This window comes from Suricata suricatta, chromosome 5 (assembly GCF_006229205.1).
Source record: "Suricata suricatta isolate VVHF042 chromosome 5, meerkat_22Aug2017_6uvM2_HiC, whole genome shotgun sequence".
In the NCBI taxonomy this organism is placed as follows: Eukaryota; Metazoa; Chordata; class Mammalia; order Carnivora; family Herpestidae; genus Suricata; species Suricata suricatta.
In genome coordinates, this window is record NC_043704.1 from 43,618,545 (window position 1) to 43,636,762 (window position 18,218).

General features: G+C 33.5%; 1 long non-coding RNA gene across 1 annotated transcript in view; it reads right to left on the reverse strand.

Annotated features, from left to right (window-relative positions):
• Nucleotides 1–5,477: 5,477 nt before the first annotated feature.
• The window catches only part of LOC115292620, a 77,172-nt gene continuing 64,431 nt past the window's right edge, over nucleotides 5,478–18,218 (reverse strand). The window contains exon 6 of the long non-coding RNA XR_003909067.1: nucleotides 5,478–5,687. This is a non-coding gene — a long non-coding RNA (uncharacterized LOC115292620). The remainder of the gene's footprint in view (nucleotides 5,688–18,218) is intronic.

The window sequence follows — 18,218 nt, forward strand, 5'->3', positions numbered from 1 at the left end:
CAAAAAAAAAAGACTTCTGTTGATTTGATTTTATTATATAGGCTATACTTTAATATAAAAGGCAAACATACTTTTTGATAAATTAGTAGACAACAGCATATTTGGCATCATAAAGAGATTTGGTTGAAGTATATCTCTTGTATACATTATAAGAGATATAGGGTTTTTTTTCCACTTTCATGATGTGTGGTGGCAAAATCTATTTTAAAAAGAAACCCCTAGCAGAATGAGGGATGAAGATTACAATTTACAGTGACTTTCTATTTTTAATTGAAGTATAACTGACATACAGGATCCTATTAGTTTATATCAGTAGTACATCATAGTAATTCAATATTTTTATAGATGATTAAGTGATCTTCATAAGTCTAGTTACCATCTGTCACCATACAAAGTTATACTATCATTGACTATATTATATCTTTATATCCCCATGATTTATTTATTTTAAAACTGGAAGTTTGTACCTCTTAATCCTCTTAACCTATTTTGCCCATCCTCTATATTTTGGTAACTGACAGTTACCTGTATCTATGAGTCTGTTTCTGTTTTGTTTTGTTTTGTTTATTTTTAGACTCCATATGTAAATGAAATCAGGCAGTATTTGTCTTTCTATGTCTGACTAATTTCACTTAGCATAATATTATCTAGGTCTATCCATATTGTCTCAAGAGGCACAATCTCATCCATTTTTATAGCAGACTAATACTCTATTACACAGACACACACACACACACACACACACACACACACACACACATCTTTATCCATTGGTCTATTGATAGACATTTAGGTTGCTTCCATATCTTGACTATTGTAAATAATGTTTCCATTGAACATAGAGGTGCATATACTTTTCTGAACTGGTGTTTTTATTCCCTTTGTAGAAATGTCCACAAGTAGAATTGCTGGATTATATGGTGGTTTTATTTTTAATTTTTTGATGGACTTTCATACTTCTTTTTCATAGTAGCTGAACAAATTTACTTGAAACAAAGAGATGATGAGAATTTTCTTGTCTCCACATTCTTGCCAGCACTTGTTACTTTTTGTCTTTTTGATAATCAATCCAAGAGGGAAGAGGTGGTATCTCATTGAGATTTTGATTTGCATGTCCCTAATTATTAGTACTTTTGAGCATCTTTTCATGTGTTTGTTGGTCATCTTTCATGTCTTCTTTGAAATAGTATCCAAGTCCTCTCCCCATTTTTTAATCAGGTTGTTGTTGTTTATATTAAGTTATGTAAGTTCTTTATGTATTTTGGATTTGAACCTTTTATTGGCTGTATGATTTACAAATATCTTCTCCCATTCTGTAGGTGCCTTTTCATGTCTTTGATAGTTTTCTTCTTTGTAAAAAAGCTTTTTAGTTTGATGTAATCTCATTTTTTTTAAATTTTAACTCTGGTTACCCTTGCCTGAGTAGGTCCAAAAAGTAATGTTCACACAAATGTCAAAAGTTTACTGCCTGTTTGGTTTTTTTATTTTTTTCTATGGGTTTTATGGTTTCAGGTCTTACATTCAAGTCTTTAATCCATTTTGGATTTATTTTTTTAGTATGTTGTAAGATAGTGGTCCAGTTTCACTCTTTTGCATATAGCTGTCTAGTTTTCCCAGTACTATTTATAGAAGAGTCTGTCTTTACTCCATTAAATATTATTATCCCTTTCTAATAGATCAATTGACTACATATGTGTAGGGTTACTTCTGGGCTTTTTATTCTATTCCATTGGTCTGTGTGACTGTTTTGTGCCAGTCCCACACTGCTTTGACTACTATAGCTTTCTAGTATAGTTTGAAATCAGATGATACACATAACTTTGTTGTTTTATTTTCTTTCTCAAAATTGCATTGCCTGTTTGGAGTCTTTTCTGGTTCCAAACACATTTTATTCTTCTTAATTCTGTGAGAAATACCATTAGAATTTTGATGGGAATTGCATTGAGTCTGTAGATTGCTTTCAGTGGTATAAACATTTTAATAATATTATTTCTTCCAATCCATGAGCATCGTGTACCTTTCCATTTATTTGTGTAATTAGTAACTCTCATCTAGTTTTACACACACAAGCATAACTCGTATTGCTGCACTCTTCTTTATTGAATGTTCTGGATATTGCATTGAGTACGCCTAAAGGCTTGTGGCAACCCTGCATTGTACAGATCTCTTGGTGCCATTTTTCCAGCAGCATCTGCTCACTTTGTGTGTCTCTGTCACATTTTGGTAATTCTCATGATATTTTATTTTTTAATTATTATTGTACTTGTTATAGTGGCCTGTGATCAGTGATTACTAGTACCCCTGTACATTTAGATTAAGAAATAGTACACATCTCTATAAATATATATGCTCTCCATTTATTATAAAACATTTATATGTGTTGGGAATCATGCTGCCAGTCATTATGTATTATGGAAAAATAAAATATCTATCACCAATAGATATTTAAGGTATATAATATTTTAAATGCCTATTTTTCAACAATTTTAAAAATACATTTAATTATTTAACATGTTCCATTACGGGGTCTGGAAAATTTCAGTTTCAAACAAGAAAATATTAAAGACTGATAATTATAATAATTACTTTAAAATAAACTTAACCAGAACACTGTTATCATAGTATTTCTTTGGTACAGTCATTTAGCTAAGTGTAGAAATAGCAAAAAAATGAGGCTTAGATTTTTTTATTCAAAATTCTCTAGATGTTTGCAGGAAGGACTCTTATTGTGATGGTCCTGGGTTTTAATCCAAGTCATATCACCCAAAAATTTGATGTATGTATATATTATTATTACAAAACTTCTAAACTCCATTTGCTTTCAAAAAGAATATATTAATATCTACCTTATATTTGAGAAGACTAGCTGAGACTAAGAAGATACTATATATGTTATACAATAACCATGTGAATTTCAATTATTATTTACTACATAATAGTGTATTTTCCATTTCATTCTGTATCTGATATTCTGTTATCCTAAATTTCACCCACCAAAACAGTCAATTTATCTTTGTATGAAAGCTAGGATTTCTGTATATTTCTTTCTTTTAGACATAAGTAAAGAAAGCCTGATGTTAATTATTAGAAGAAAAGAAAATAATTTTTCCTATGTGTATGTAAACCGAAAAAGAAAAAGTCTATGGGAAGGATTTGTTGAATTTGTTTATTTCTAGTTGTTGTTGTGTGTTTTACCCCTAGAGAAACACCCCAACCATTTAATAAATGGTAACTGCTTCATTAATACAGTATTGATTGGAAACAAATAGACCTATATGAGCCTTGTTTATAGTCCAAATTTCTGTGCATGGCTACATAAATCATCATTAAAAAGCACAAATCACTATTAATACTTAGCACTTACTATGTGTTATAAATTTTTCTAAGCATTTGATACCGGTAGGGAGTAGTAGAGTCAAGATTTAAATACAAGCATGTTGGTTCAGAACCAATTCTTAACCACCACACAATGCTGCCCTCTAACATTGCTTAATGCAGTGAATATAAATTTTGTGACACTATGCTATTCTGTTAAGGTATATTTTCTAATGGATGTATTTTGATCTACATTTTAAAGAAAACAAGAACAAGAAAGATGAATGAAGGTTTGTGAGTCATCTCTGAGTTTTGTGAGGATAATTTCTACAAAGGTACAAAGAAAGCATACACATTTATTTGAAGACAAGAGGAGTAATCATGAGGGAGACAGATGATGAAGAATCCAGATAAAACTCAAATTCGATTTTTAAAAAATTTTAATTGTCTTTAAGAAAAATTTCATAGTCTTTCTATTAGGAGAAATGTTTGTGATGTGAGGACTATTGAAATTGAATTTTATATACACTTCTGATTTGTGTAGTAACAGACGTACTTCATAATTCCACAGAACCTCAGTTACCTCATTTATCAAAAAAGAATAATAATAAACCCTTCACTTATCTGATGATTAACTAAGGAAATGGATGTAAATGTGTAATTAAATGGTAAACACTAAATGTAAATAATAGTAATCTTGATTTAAAAAAATATCTTGGAGCACCTGGGTGGCCCAGTCAGATAAGGGTCTGACTTCAGCTCAGGACATGATCTCACAGCCTGTAAGTTAAATCCCCAGGTTGTGTTCTGTGTTGAAAACTCAGAGCCCGGAGTCTGTTTAGGATTTTGGCGTGCATGCGCTCTCATTCTCTCTTTGCCCCTCTCCCACTCACACACTTTCCCTCTCTCTCAAAATTAAACAAATATTTAAAAAAAAATTTTTAAGTTTATTTTTGAGAGAGAGAAAGAGAAAGAAAGAGAAAGCAGGGGAGGGGCAGAGAGGGAGGGAGACAGATTCCAAAGCAGGCTCTAGGCTCTGAGCTGTCTGCACCTAGACCAGATGTGAGCTCAAACTCACAAACTGTGAGATTATGACCCAAGCCAAAGTCAAGAGTTGAATCCTTAACTGACTGAGCCACTTAGGTGCTCCAAGCTTCGAATTTTTGATTTCAGCTCAGGTCATGATCTCACAGTTTGTGAAATCAAACCCTACTTTGGGTTCTGCACTGACAGCACAGAGCCTGCTTGGGATTCTGTCTCTCTCTTTCCCTTTCTTTCTCACAATCTCTCTCTCTCTCAATCTCTCACTCTGTTTCAAAATAAATGAACTTTAAAAAATCTTATGTTGGGGTCCCAGGATGGTAGCAGAATAAGACACTGTAAATAAATAAATAAATAAAGTAAATGAATGAATTTATTCATCCATTCATTCATTCAATCATTTATTACAAAATAATACACTTTAAAGAAAACTAAGATTATTGCTTGGTAACAATTCCAAGGTGATCTGCCTAGGTTTATGGCAAAGCTTCGTGTGTACTAACCCTCTTGTTCAGGGTTCTTCTATGACCTGACTCCACCATTCCATATATTCTTCTCACTACCCATGGGCCAACTTCCAAGAGGAAGAAAGTACTTGAAACATACACACCTGCTCTGTTAAGAGCCCTGGACTGAAAGAAGTTTTGAGCATTTCTATTCAACTTTAACAAAATAGCATTAATACATTTCTCCTACTATGTGCCTAAGTTTATGGCCATGATTCTATTATTATAGAAGAAAAAAGGTGGTGCAGTTAAAATTGTTAAAATCTGACATCCTGGGTGAAAAGCTGAGTAAAAATTAAAGTCACTTTCATGGAAACAATTTCTGACCCTTCGTAGACCAAATGTGATTGATTTCCTCCCTTTCCTACCTCACCAAATCTTTATACCTGAAGTTACTGTTTTAGTGATAGTATTTAGGTTTGTAACTTACCAAATTTGGGACAAATTAACCTACTTTTTATCACATACTGCTTGATTGAGGGAAATGACGTTTAACATTCTTTTTTAAGTATCATTACTGATCTCCTATAAACCATTCAAGCAACAAAGCTATTTCACAAAGAGCCAAGGAAACCTGTTTTCTACTTGCTTTACTTACCTTCAGAGAGAGCATAATATCTTGAACCCAAAAGCAGAACTCAGAAGCGGTCAAAATAATGACAGTTCTATAAAATGTATTTAATCAGCCATGCCAAAGCCTTTGGTTCTCTCTTCATTTAGCAACAGTGACGGTATGCAGTTCCAGACCTACTCAGATGGACCTTGTGCTGCATCTATGCCGACTCAATCTTGCACCATGTCTCGTTCTATTATTTGCCACATAACCTGGAAGAACAGGAACGTCAATGGAGCAAAGTCAACAGGAGCAAGGACCAGCTGGTTGGTGAGTGCTCCCCCTGAAGCAGAGAGGGACACAGTCCTGGGCAGATTCCTGTATGTGTTTAAGGGACCCCGCAACAACTCTGATACATCCTTATGTTGGCTTCTCTTCTTAATGTGTCTCACTCTTCCTCATCCACTTGTGCTTCTTGGAATCACTTCCTGGATAAACTATCTGAACACAATTCTTTCTCCAAGGCTTTGCTTTTGTAAAAACCCAAGCCACAGTGTTCATCATTTATTTATTGAGAGTCAATTGTATTTTTAAAAGCTTCTCCTTCCTTCGGAAAAGGTATTTATATTTAATAAAATGAAAGATACATTATCTACATCCATCTATCTCTCCATATCATATATTTATATATATATCCATACATTTATCATCACCTTTACTGTGGCAATGATGAATTATTTGGCACTTAATATATAAGAACTTATGAGAATTTTCATTTTTGTCCCACACCAATAGGTGACTATGGCAGTTTTTCTAATGAATTATTTTGCTTTTGAGTTTTTTTGCAAGAGAGAGAGATAAGTGGTGAAAAAAAGGCTAAAAAGATATCTGCCCATTTTAATCATCTTAACTTTCTAGAGTCATTTCTATCTGTATATCAGAATCTATAGCAACAACAATTGTAATCATAAAAGAAAAACATCATGCTAAAGATGGGAGTTAAGGTGAGAGATTAAGGAACAAAATCAATATATCAAATGTTGAAAGTTGGTAATCCTGGTAGACACTAAACCTCTATAAAGATGAACAGTGTGTGGTGACAAATCTAATTAACACATATGGAAACACATTCTATTCATTTGAGTACTGTTGTGATAGCCAAGGTGAGGATGTTGTCAAAAGGGAGTTATTTTCAAGTTTGTATTTCTCTATTAGATTTTTGCTGAACACAACATGAATTTTCACAAAAAAATAGATCAGCTTCCCTTTCTATTCATATTCCTGGAGTGTCTTAGCAGGAATGGTGTCTATTTTCATAGCAAGACCAATTTCTACTTTATGAATCACTTGTCTATGTTGTAAGCCCTGCTAAACTGTGAAAGAAGAATTACTTGTGGACAGAAAATATAGAGCTGTAAATTATTTTGCTTTCCTTTAACCTAAATCCAGTGTTCCAAATCTTTATTTTTACATCTTATTGCACTATTCCTGTCTCTATTTTGATAAATGATGCAAACTATGTTACAGAAACACTAAATTAGCAGCTATGGACACATACAAATGTGCACATACACACACAAACACACATACACTCAAATATTTGTAAATAAGCAGATCACTGACTTTGCTTTATCTTAGAAGCATTAGGTAGTATGACACAAAATAACGAAAAACATCTATACTCTTTAAAAAAAAACTCCAAAATCATTTTAGAAGCAGGCAAATTAGGGCATCTACCAAATTCTTTTTAATTTCCTTTTAACATTTGTTTGTTTTTGAGAGAGAGATAGAGTGCAAATGGGGGAAAGGCAGAGAGGGAGACACAGGATCAGAAGCAGGCTCCAGGCTCTGAGCTGTCAGCACAGAGCCCAGTGCAGGGCTCAAACCCACAGACTGTGACATCATGACCTGAGCCGAAGTCGGACGCTTAACTGACTGAGCCACCCAGGCGCCCCTTGAATTCTTAAATGCTTATGCTTTTGCACCAGTGTTGCACTTGGCTGCCCTTATAGTCTACATCTAAAGTTATCTGACAGTAATATACTTTCTACAAAATCCTGTAATCCATCAACAATCCTGAAACTGCATATTGCATTAACAATTACTATTCAATATTTTAAATGTTCATTTCAGTCCTATGCTTTTAAGCAAGCATATGAGTGAAAGGAGAAACAGCTTTACACTCATGCTGAATGTGAATGAGTTTGCTAAATGGACTTTCTGAGGCAGGTGTTCCTGAACAAGAAATATCTTTCAGAGACTTTCAGCTGCTCTCAGCACTGGGGATACATTACAATGTAAGCTATAGCTCTTTTCTTTTTCATTCCCTCTAAATATGGAAACAACTTCCTTATTCTAGAGCTTCCCTGGCTTCAATAGGTGAAACAGGAAAAGACAATTGCCTTCAAGCCATTTTACTTCTGTCTCTGCTCTCTGAATCCTAACTAGCACTTGTTACTCTCAGTTTTGTTTTTACTTAATTTTTTTTCATTTTAGCAGACCTAACAGGTGTGGCACTGAGGTTTTAATCTGCATATTTCTAGTGGCTCATTTGGCATCCCGTCACATGTTTACTTGCCAACTACAAAATTTTTCATAGTGTTCATACAAAATGTTGGCCCATTTTTCTATTTTTTATGGCTTAGTTCTGAAATTTTTAAAAAATATCTTCTGAGTATAAGTATCTTTTATTTATTTATTTTTAACTAAAAAGTTTTCATTTTTTTAATGTTTATTTATTTTTGAGAGACAGAAAGAGCGTGAACAGGAGAAGGGCAGAGAGAGGAGGAGACACAGAATCTGAAGCCCGCTCCAGGCTCTGAGCTGTCAGCACAGAGCCCAACATGGGGCTTGAACTCACAAACCAGAAGATCATGACCTGAGCCAAAGTCAGCCGCTTAACCAACTGAGCCACCCAGGCACCCCAATATAAGTAACTTATAAATAACTAATTTCTAACATTCTCCTGATATTCAGCTTGATTTTATTTTTTAAATAATATTATCAAAGAGCAAAAGGTTTAGGTTTATATAATATTCAATTTCTATATTTTTTCTTTTGTATCTAAAAACCTGTTACCTAACATAACTTTATAATTTTATTCCCCTAAGCTTTCAAGAAAAGTTTTGTAGTTTTACATTCCATGTTACAAATGCAATCTTGTTTTGCATATGATTATGCAAAAATATGTCATCGTTTTAGTGCCATTTCATTATAAGACTACTCTTTCTCCTTTCAAATTAAAGTACCTTTGAAGTCAATCAAAAATACATTGCCATACAGATTAAAAAAAAAAGCCCCAACAAAATCCTACTCTCTTTAGCCAAAAGACCATGAAAGGGGTAGACTAATAAGCAAACATTTTTAAACAATTACTACTTTACTCTAGCCAAACACTCAAAAAACAGTGGTGCTGGGGGCAGTTGGGTGGTTCAGTTTGTTAAGCATCTGACTCTTGATTTTGGCTCAGGTCATGATCTCACAAGTTTGTGAGATCGAGCCCCATACCACGCTCTGTGCTGACAGCATGGAGTGTGCTTGGGCCTCTCTCTCTTTTTCATTCTTTGCTGCTCCCACACTTATACACACACACACACACACACACACACACACACACACACACACTATCTCTCTCTCAAAGTAAATAAACATTAAAAAGAAAAAGACTAAAATGGGAAGCTAGGCTTTCATCCTTATGAGGCTGCAGTGCAGGTCTTCATTACCACACCTGAAGGAATGGCCAAGGAGGAAGCCAAGACTTACCACCATCCGAAGATAACAAGATCTTCCCTCCCACCATGCTGCATTGTCATTGGAGACCATGTAAGGAGCCGAGAGATCTACCCTAGATGTGCAGTGGCAAAGTTTCCCTGCTCGGGTGATGTCAGAGGAGACCTACTGGATAGTTGTAACTTCCAGAATGACCTGATAACAAACGACAAGTCAGTGTCAGTACAGACCAAGTAGAGTTGAGACTTCTACCCCTGCCAAGCAGTGATGAGGGGCCCCCACCTGGGTATCATGTAATGACACCTGACAAGAATGAAGCAATCTTCCCTCCCTTGCCAGAGTAAAGTCAGAGAAAGCTAGTTAAAGTGAAGATTTAAATAACTTCATAACATAACATAAAAATGTCCAACTTTCCATAGAAAACCACTCATCATACCAAAAGTCAGGAAAATCTCAAACTAAATGAAAAAATTTCAAGACAATCAATCAATGCCAACACCAAGATGGTAGAGGTGCCAGAATTATTCAACAAATATTTAAAATCAGTCATACTGAAAATGACTCAGTGTGCAATGATGAACCTGCTTGAAATAGAATTTTAAAAAATAGGGTCTGCACAAAGAAAAAGAATGTTTCAATATAGAAATAGAAATACAAGACAATCAAGTGGAAACTTTATAAATGAAATATATAATACCGCAAATAAAAGGCTTTGTGGAGAGGCACAATATCAGCTAAAAGGAAGAAAAAAAGTCAGTAAAATGAAACAAAATTACACAAGATGAACAAGGGAGATAAAATGGACTTTAAAAAATGAACAGAGCAGATACTCATGGAGAGAAAAGAAAAGATTTAATATTTATATTATCAGAGTTCCAGATGTAGAGGGGAAAGAGGGTGAGACTGCAAAAGTACTTTGATATAATGACAAAGTACTTCAAAATTTTGTCAAGACATTAAACTACAAATTCAAGAACATGAAAGAACAGTTTAAACACAAAGTAATCTATGACAAGGCATCATAATTTACTTAACTAATGACAAAAACAAATTAATGACAACAGAGAAAAATGGCACCATACCTATAGCAGAAATACTATTTGATTGACAGATTTCTTTTTCACCAGAAACCATAGAGGCCAGAGGTAGCACCACAATACTTTTGCGATGCTAAAAGAAAAGAATTATCAATGCAGAATCTTATATCCAGTGAAAATACTCTCTGGGAATGAACGGAAGTCAGTAAATTCTCAGATGAAGAAAACAGAATTTATGGTCAGCATATTTGCCCTGAAAGCAATCTTTAATGGTAAGAAATGGCTTAAGAAAATTCTTAGGGAGGGGCACCTGAATGGGTTAGTTGGTTAAGCATCTAACTCTGGATCGTAGCTCAGGCCTTTATCTCAATATTGTGAATTCAAGCCCTGCATTGAACTCAATACTGGGTGTGAAGTAAAGAAACAAGAGAAATAATGTTGGAGTATAAGAATAAAAGAACATAAACATGGTAAGCAAAAATTAGAGGCTATTAATTTTTTTCCTCTTGAACTTTATATATTATAGCTGAGCTTTAAAGCAAAAATATACTAACTAATGTAGTTCTAAATATTTGTAGAGAAAATATTTGATATAAACTGGAAAGGGTAAAGAAACATAAAGTTAGAGACCATTTTTTGCACATGAAGTACAATTAAAAAACAATGTTATATTAGTTTCACATGTACAAAGTAATGATTCAACAAATCTGGTATTTTATGCTCATCACAAGTGTAGCTACCATCTGTTGCCATACAAGGCTTTAACACCATTGACTATATTCTCTGTGCTCTGCCTTGTATCCCATGACTTATTTATTCCATAACTGGAAGCCTGCATCTCTAACTCTCCCTCATCCATTTTGCCTATCTTCCCACCCCCTACCCTCTGGCAACATCAGTTCTCTGTATTTATGCGTCTGATTCTGCTTTTTGTTGGTTATTTTTGTTTTTTAGATTCCAGGGATAAGTGAAATAATATGGTGTTTGTCTTTCTCTGTCTTATTTCACTTAACACAATACTCTCTAGTTTCATCCATGTTGTTGGAAATGGCAAAATCTCATCCTTTTCTACAGATGAATAATATTCCATTGTATATATATAAATATATATAAATACACACACACACACACACACACACACACACTACATCTTTATCCATCCATCTGTTAATGGACATTTGGGCTGCATCCATATCGTGGCTATTATAAATAATGCAATAAAACATAGAGTTGCAGACATATTTTTGAATTAATGTTTATATTTTCTTTGTGTAAATAGTAGTAGAATTACTGGCTCTATGCTATTTATATTTCTGTTTTTTAAAGAAAACTCCATACTGTTTTCCTCGGTGGATACATCAATTTACATTCTTAGCAGGAGTGCACAAGGGTATTTTTTTCCATATCCTCTCCAATACCTACCTACCTACCTACCTACCTTTCTTTCTTTCTCTTTCTTTCTTTCTTTCTTTCTTTCTTTCTTTCTTTCTTTCTTTCTTTCTTTCTTTCTTTCTTTCTTTCTTTTTTTTCTTTCTTTCTTTCTTTTCTGTCATTCTGAAAGATATGAGGTAATATCTCATTGTGGTTTTGATTTGCATTTCCCTGATTTCTTTGATTATTAGGGACATCAGGCATCTGTCAGCCATCTGTATGCATTCTTTGGATACATCTATTGAGGTCCTCTGCTCACTTTTTAACTGGACTTTTTTTTACGTTAAGTTGTATAAGTTCTTTATGAATTTTGGATATGTACCAAGTATCTGATATATCCTTTGCAAATATTTTCTACCAGTCAATAGGTTGTTTTTTGTTTGTTTGTTTGTTTGTTTGTTGTTTTTGCTATGCAAAAGGTTTTTATTTTGATGTAGTCCCAACAGTTTATATTTGCTTCTGTTTTCCTTAACAAATGAGAGATATCTAAAAAAATGTTCCTGAAGGCAATATAAAAAATTGCTGCCTATGTTTTCTTCCACAATTTTTATGGTTTCAGGTCTGATGTTAGATTCTTTAATCCATTTTTATTCTATTTTTGAGTATAGCATTAAAACATGGTCAAGTTTTATTCTCTTGCTTACAGCTGTCAAGTTTTACCAGTTACATTTGTCAAAGAGACTGTTTTCCTATTGTATATTCCTACCTCCTTTGTTGTAGATTAATTGACCATACGTGTGTGAGTTTATTTCTGGGGTCTCTATTCTGTTCTATTGATCTTTGTGTCATTTTTTGTGAAGGTACCATACTGTTTTAATTACTATAGTTTTGCAGTATAACTTGAAATCTGGGATTGTGATAGCTCCAGCTTGTTCTTTCTTACTGGCTATTTGAGGTTTTTTGTGGTTCCATAAAAATTTTGGAATTTTTTGTTTTAATTTTGAGAAAAATGATGTTGGTCTTTTGATAGGGATTGCATTGAATTTGTAGATTGCTTTGGGTATTATAGGAAGTGTAAAAATATTAATTCTTCTAATTCATAAGCATATGGTATATTTCCATTTGTGTCATCTTTAATTTCTTCATCAATGTCCTATATTTTTCAGAGTACAGGTCTTTCACCTGCTTAGTTAATACTTTATTCTTTCTGGTGCGACTGTAAATATAATGGTTTTCTTAATTTGTCTTTCTGCTACCTTGTTATCAGTATATAAAAATGCACCCATTTTTTGTGCATTAATTTTATATCCTTTAGGAAGGTAAGGATTATATTCCACTTGAACACCATTACCTAAATTTCATGAACTTCAGAAGCTACATATAAGCTGTAATATATGTAATTTTAGACTATTCCATAGGATTTAAACTAATTTGCAAATATCAAATCAAACAACAACAATAAACAACAATGAAACATAAAATAAGTTATTCTGCATACTTTGTGATGGTTAATTTTATGTGTTAATTTGTGCAAAGATACCTAGATATTTAGACAAATATTATTCTGTATATTTCTGTGAATTTTTTTATTTGGTTAATATTTAATCAGTGGACTTTGAATAAAACAGATTACCTTCCATTATGTGGGTCGACATCATCCAATCAATTTCAAGTCTTAATAGAACAAGGACTGACCTCCTCCTAGCCAGAAGGAATTCTGCTAGCAGACTACTTTTGTGCTGGAACTATAATTTTTCCCTGAGCCTCTGGCCTATCTGCCTATACTATCAGCTTTTATAACTTGCCAAGTCTCAATAGTCACTGAGCCTGTTTATTAAAATAAATATTTATACATATAATATACACACATCTACACACATATATATCTATATCTACATCTGTCTATACATAAACACAAACACAATCACATCCTTTTCTTTCTGTTTCTCTGGAAAACCTAACACACTCTTCAAATTTTATTCCTAGTTAACTATTAACAGAAAAGTGCCGCAGTGTTCAATTATAAATTTGGATTTATATACTATTCCTTTCAGTTGCTTTGTGTATGTTGCAGCCTTGTTGTTTGGTGCATACCCATTTAGAAATGCAATCTTCTTAATAGATTGACCCTTTCATCACTCTAAAGTGATATGTTAGTGCTTTTTACCCACTTAATACTTTATCTCCTACCAATTAATACTTTATCTCAAAGTCAGAATATCCAAAGGATCCATCTTTGTGGTACCCACTTCTATACACTAATCCAAAGCTATAAAATAAAAAAATCCCAAGTTTAAAATACAGACATACTTCAGAGATATTGGGAGCAAATACCAGACTAACGCAATATAGCAAATATCAAAAGAAAGCAAATATCAAAATAAGGAGAGTTAGGGGCACCTGGGTAGATCAGTTGGTTGAGCATCCAACTCTTGATTTCAACTCAGGTCATGATCCCAGTGTTGTGAGATCAAGCCCTGCATCAGGCTTTGCACTGAGTATGGAGCCTGCTTGGATCCTTTTTTTTCTCCCTCTGTCCTGCTCCCATTCTCTCTCTCTCTCAAATTAAAAATAAATGTTAAGTAATGAAAGTCAAGTTATTTTTTGGTTTTCTAAGGCATATGAAAGATATATATATATACACACACACTTGTAGACTATATATATATAGACTTATAGACTATATATTTTCCAAGGCATATGAAAATCATATATAGAGAGAGACTTATAGACTATAATATATATATAGACTTATAGACTATATATATATTATAGTCTATAAGTGTATAGTAGCCATATATCTGAAAAAACATTGTATATGTCTTAATTTAAAATTGCTTTATTGCTTAAAAAATGCTAAGCATGCATGTATCTTTACTCATTGTTTATGTCTGCTGACTGATCAGAGTGGTGATTGTTGAAGGTTCAGGTGGCTGTACCAATTTCCTTAAATAAGACAACAATGAACTTTTCTGCATTAATTATTCTTTGTTTTGTTGATAATTTCTCTGTGGCATATGATGATAGTATTTTATCCACTGTGGTATCAGTAGTATTTTACCACTGTAGAACCTCTTTCAAAATTAGAATCAGTCCTCTTCAACTTTTCTGCTATTTTAAGTTTATGTAATATTTGATATCCTTTGTTGTTATTTTAAAAATCTACACAGCATCTTTACCAGGAGTCCATCTCAAGAAACCACTTTCTTTGCTTATCCATAAGGAGCAATTCCTCATCCATTCAATGGCAGTCCAGCCATATCTTCAGCACAGAGCCAGATGTAAGGTTTGAACCTACAAACTGTGAGATCATGACTGAGATGAAACCAAGAGTCAGATGCTTAACTACTGAGCCACCTGGGCGTCCCTTCAGGCTCCACTTCTAACTCTAGGTTTCTTGCTATTTCACCACCTCTGCAGTTACTTCCTTCACAGAAGTCTTGAACCCCTCAAAGTCATCCAAGAAAGTTGGAATCAACTTCTTCAAAACTGTTGATAATGTCTTGACTTTTTCCCATGAATCACAAATGTTTTTTATGACATTTAGAATAGTAAATCCTTTCCAGAATTTTTTTCAATTTATTTTGCCCAGATTCATTAGTGATATTACTATCTGTGGCAGTTATAATCTCACAAAATCTATTTCTTAAATAATGAAACTTTCAAGTCAAAGTTACTCCTTGATTTATATACTACAGAATAGATGTTGTGTTGGCAGGCATAAAAACAACATTCATTTTATCATACATCTCCATTGGAGATCTTGGGTACTAGGTGCATTATCAATGAATAGTGATATTTGAAAGAAATCTTTTTTTTTCTGAGCAGCAGATCTCAACAGTGAGCTTAAAATATTCAGTAAACCATGTTGTAAACAGATGCTCTATCATCCTGACTTTATCGTTCCATTTACAGAGCATAAGCAGAGTATGTTTAGCATTCTTAAGGGCCCTGTGATTTTTCAGAATGGTAAATAAGCATTGGATTCACCTTAAAGTCACCAGCTTCATTAGTCCCTAACAAAAGAGTCAGTCTGTCCTTTAAAACTTTGATGCCAGGTATTGACTTCTCCTCTCTAGCTATGAAAGGTCCTAATAGGCATCTTCTTCCGATCTAAGACTCTTTGTATACATTGAGAATACACTGTTGAGTATAGCTGCCTTCATGAATTGTCTTAACTAGATCTTCTGGACAACTTGCTGCAGCTTCTACATCCACTTTTGTAGCTCCACCTTGTACTTTTATATTATGGACACAGCCTTTCTTAAACTTTATGAACTAAACTATACTATCTTCAATTTTTTCTTCTGATACCTCTTTACTTCTTTTCAGCCTTCTTAGAATTGAAGAGAGTTAGGATCTTGTTCTGAAGTAGGCTTTGGTTTAAGGAAATGCTTTAGCTGGTTTGATCTATTCAAACTAGTAGAAGTTTCTCTCTCAGCAATAAACCCATTTAACTTTCTTATCATTCACAAATTCACTGCAAAGCCTTTCTAATTTCCTCTAAGATTTTTTTCCTTTGCATTCACTACTTGGCTAAGTGGTTAGCATAAGAAACCTATTTCAGCTTTCAACTCATCTTTGTCACTAAGCTTAATTGTTTCTAGTTTTTGACTTAAAGTAAGAGATGTGTGACTCTTCATCTTGCTTAAAAACTTACAGATCATTGTAGGGTTATTAATTGGCCTAATTTCAATATTGTTGTGCCATAGGGAAAAGGAAGGCCTGAGGAGAAAAGAAGGAGAGAGGTATGCAATTTCCTTTCATCTTCATACCACAGAGAACATCCATTCCTAGTTTCCATAGTAAGATATAGAGGGTTTGTTTTTGTTTTCTTTTCCTGGTGATGTTCCTTTTTGTTTAACTATGCAGTTATGCAGTTCTGAGCTTCAGGCTGTCAGGCATCAGAAATGGGATGAAAAAAGAAACAAACAAGACAAATGAAAACAAAAAACCTAAAACAGGGAATTTACCACTGTATTGATTGTTCTTTGAATTTTGGGTTTTCTTCATAGTTTCTTGCAATTATTGACTTTTCAGGGTCTGTAGATAGTTGCTTATATATTCTTCTCAGGGTTTTGCTGTTCTAATCACTGGAAATGTTTGGATGGAATGTGCTTTCCTGTGTTAGGTGGATCTGGATGTCTGTGCTCTAACTTTTAGATTAACAAATTATATTATTTCACTACAAACACAGAGTGGTAGCATTAGCTTTATTTCCTCATGTCACATTTGCATGGAATGACCCATAGTTAAAATGGAACCTATATTTAAAATGAATAAGAAAGAAAAAAATAACAGTAGGAACTATTTCCTTTCCCTAATTATATTTCTGAAAAACCCTTCTTTTGATACTATTAATATTTTAGTCAATAATAACATTAGCATGCTGGATTCATATTTCATTTATTAACTAGTATGGTAGTTAACATGAAAAATTGAACATTATTAATCTCTTTTCTTTTTTTGTGTCTATTGATGCTTGGCAGCCGGCTTTTACTTTTATTTCCTATTCATTACTAAGCGCTGTATTGAGAACAATTAATTTTTGAGTCAGGCAATAATTTTTTCTCTGACACATTCAAACCTTGTTTACTTTGTTAAAATAATAAAGTAAAAATGCAGTGCTTTAGCCTATGAATAAGCAATCAGTCACCAAATGCCTTTCTAATTAAATTCAGTATTCCTACTGACTCTGAAGTCATTGCATATCAAGTTTAAATCAGTAGAAGAAGAGAACACCTAATGAGTCCATCTATAGATATGTGCCCATTTAGCTACTTGTTTGGTCACTAATGTAACCTACTTCTCAACACATTTTAGTATTGTCAGAATTATTAAATCTCACTTAAAGTTATTGAAAGTATGGGGCGCCTGGGTGGTTCAGTCAGTTAAGTGTCCGACTTTGGCTCAGGTCATGATCTCACAGTTCATGGGTTTGAGCCCCCGTTGGACTCTGTGCTGACAGCTCAGAGCCTGAGGCTTGTTTCAGATTCTATGTCTCCCTCTCTCTTTGCTCCTCTTCCATTCATTCTCTGTTTCTGTCTCAATAATAAATAAACATAAAAAAATTTTTAAAAAGAAAGTAAATGAATTTTGAGTATAAATTCTTGCTGTAAATATTTTATGTACGTCTTGAGATTTAGGGACAAATTATTCAATGTATCTAATTTGCATGTGGGCCTTATTAATCAAAAAGGAAAGAAATATTTTATTACTACTTTGTTACTGATAACCTGCAAAATATTTATTACTTGTTCCACTTTAGAATCCACATAAAATAATTGCAAGATTTTTAACTCATTACACTGTTAGAAGCATATATGTGTATTTTAACTAGATAACAAGGTTGGTGATCAACTCTCTTTTTGTTTTTAGCCTTACAGTATGAAATCAGAATAGTCTGTTTCAAAATTACTTAAGTTAGTTATCTGCCACCCCTCCATTATGTTGTTATGGGATTCATTTGTAATAATGTTAAGTTAATTTGTCATAGCATGCATTTTGAGTGTTTCTTCCCTACACATATCCTGGTTAATTTTATTAAATTAACATACATTAAAATTGACCCTTTACAGTGTAGATGTCTCTGAATTTTAAAAAAGACAGGGAGCCATATATATACTGCCACAATCATTGTAAGATCTATCCCATTAGTCTGAAATG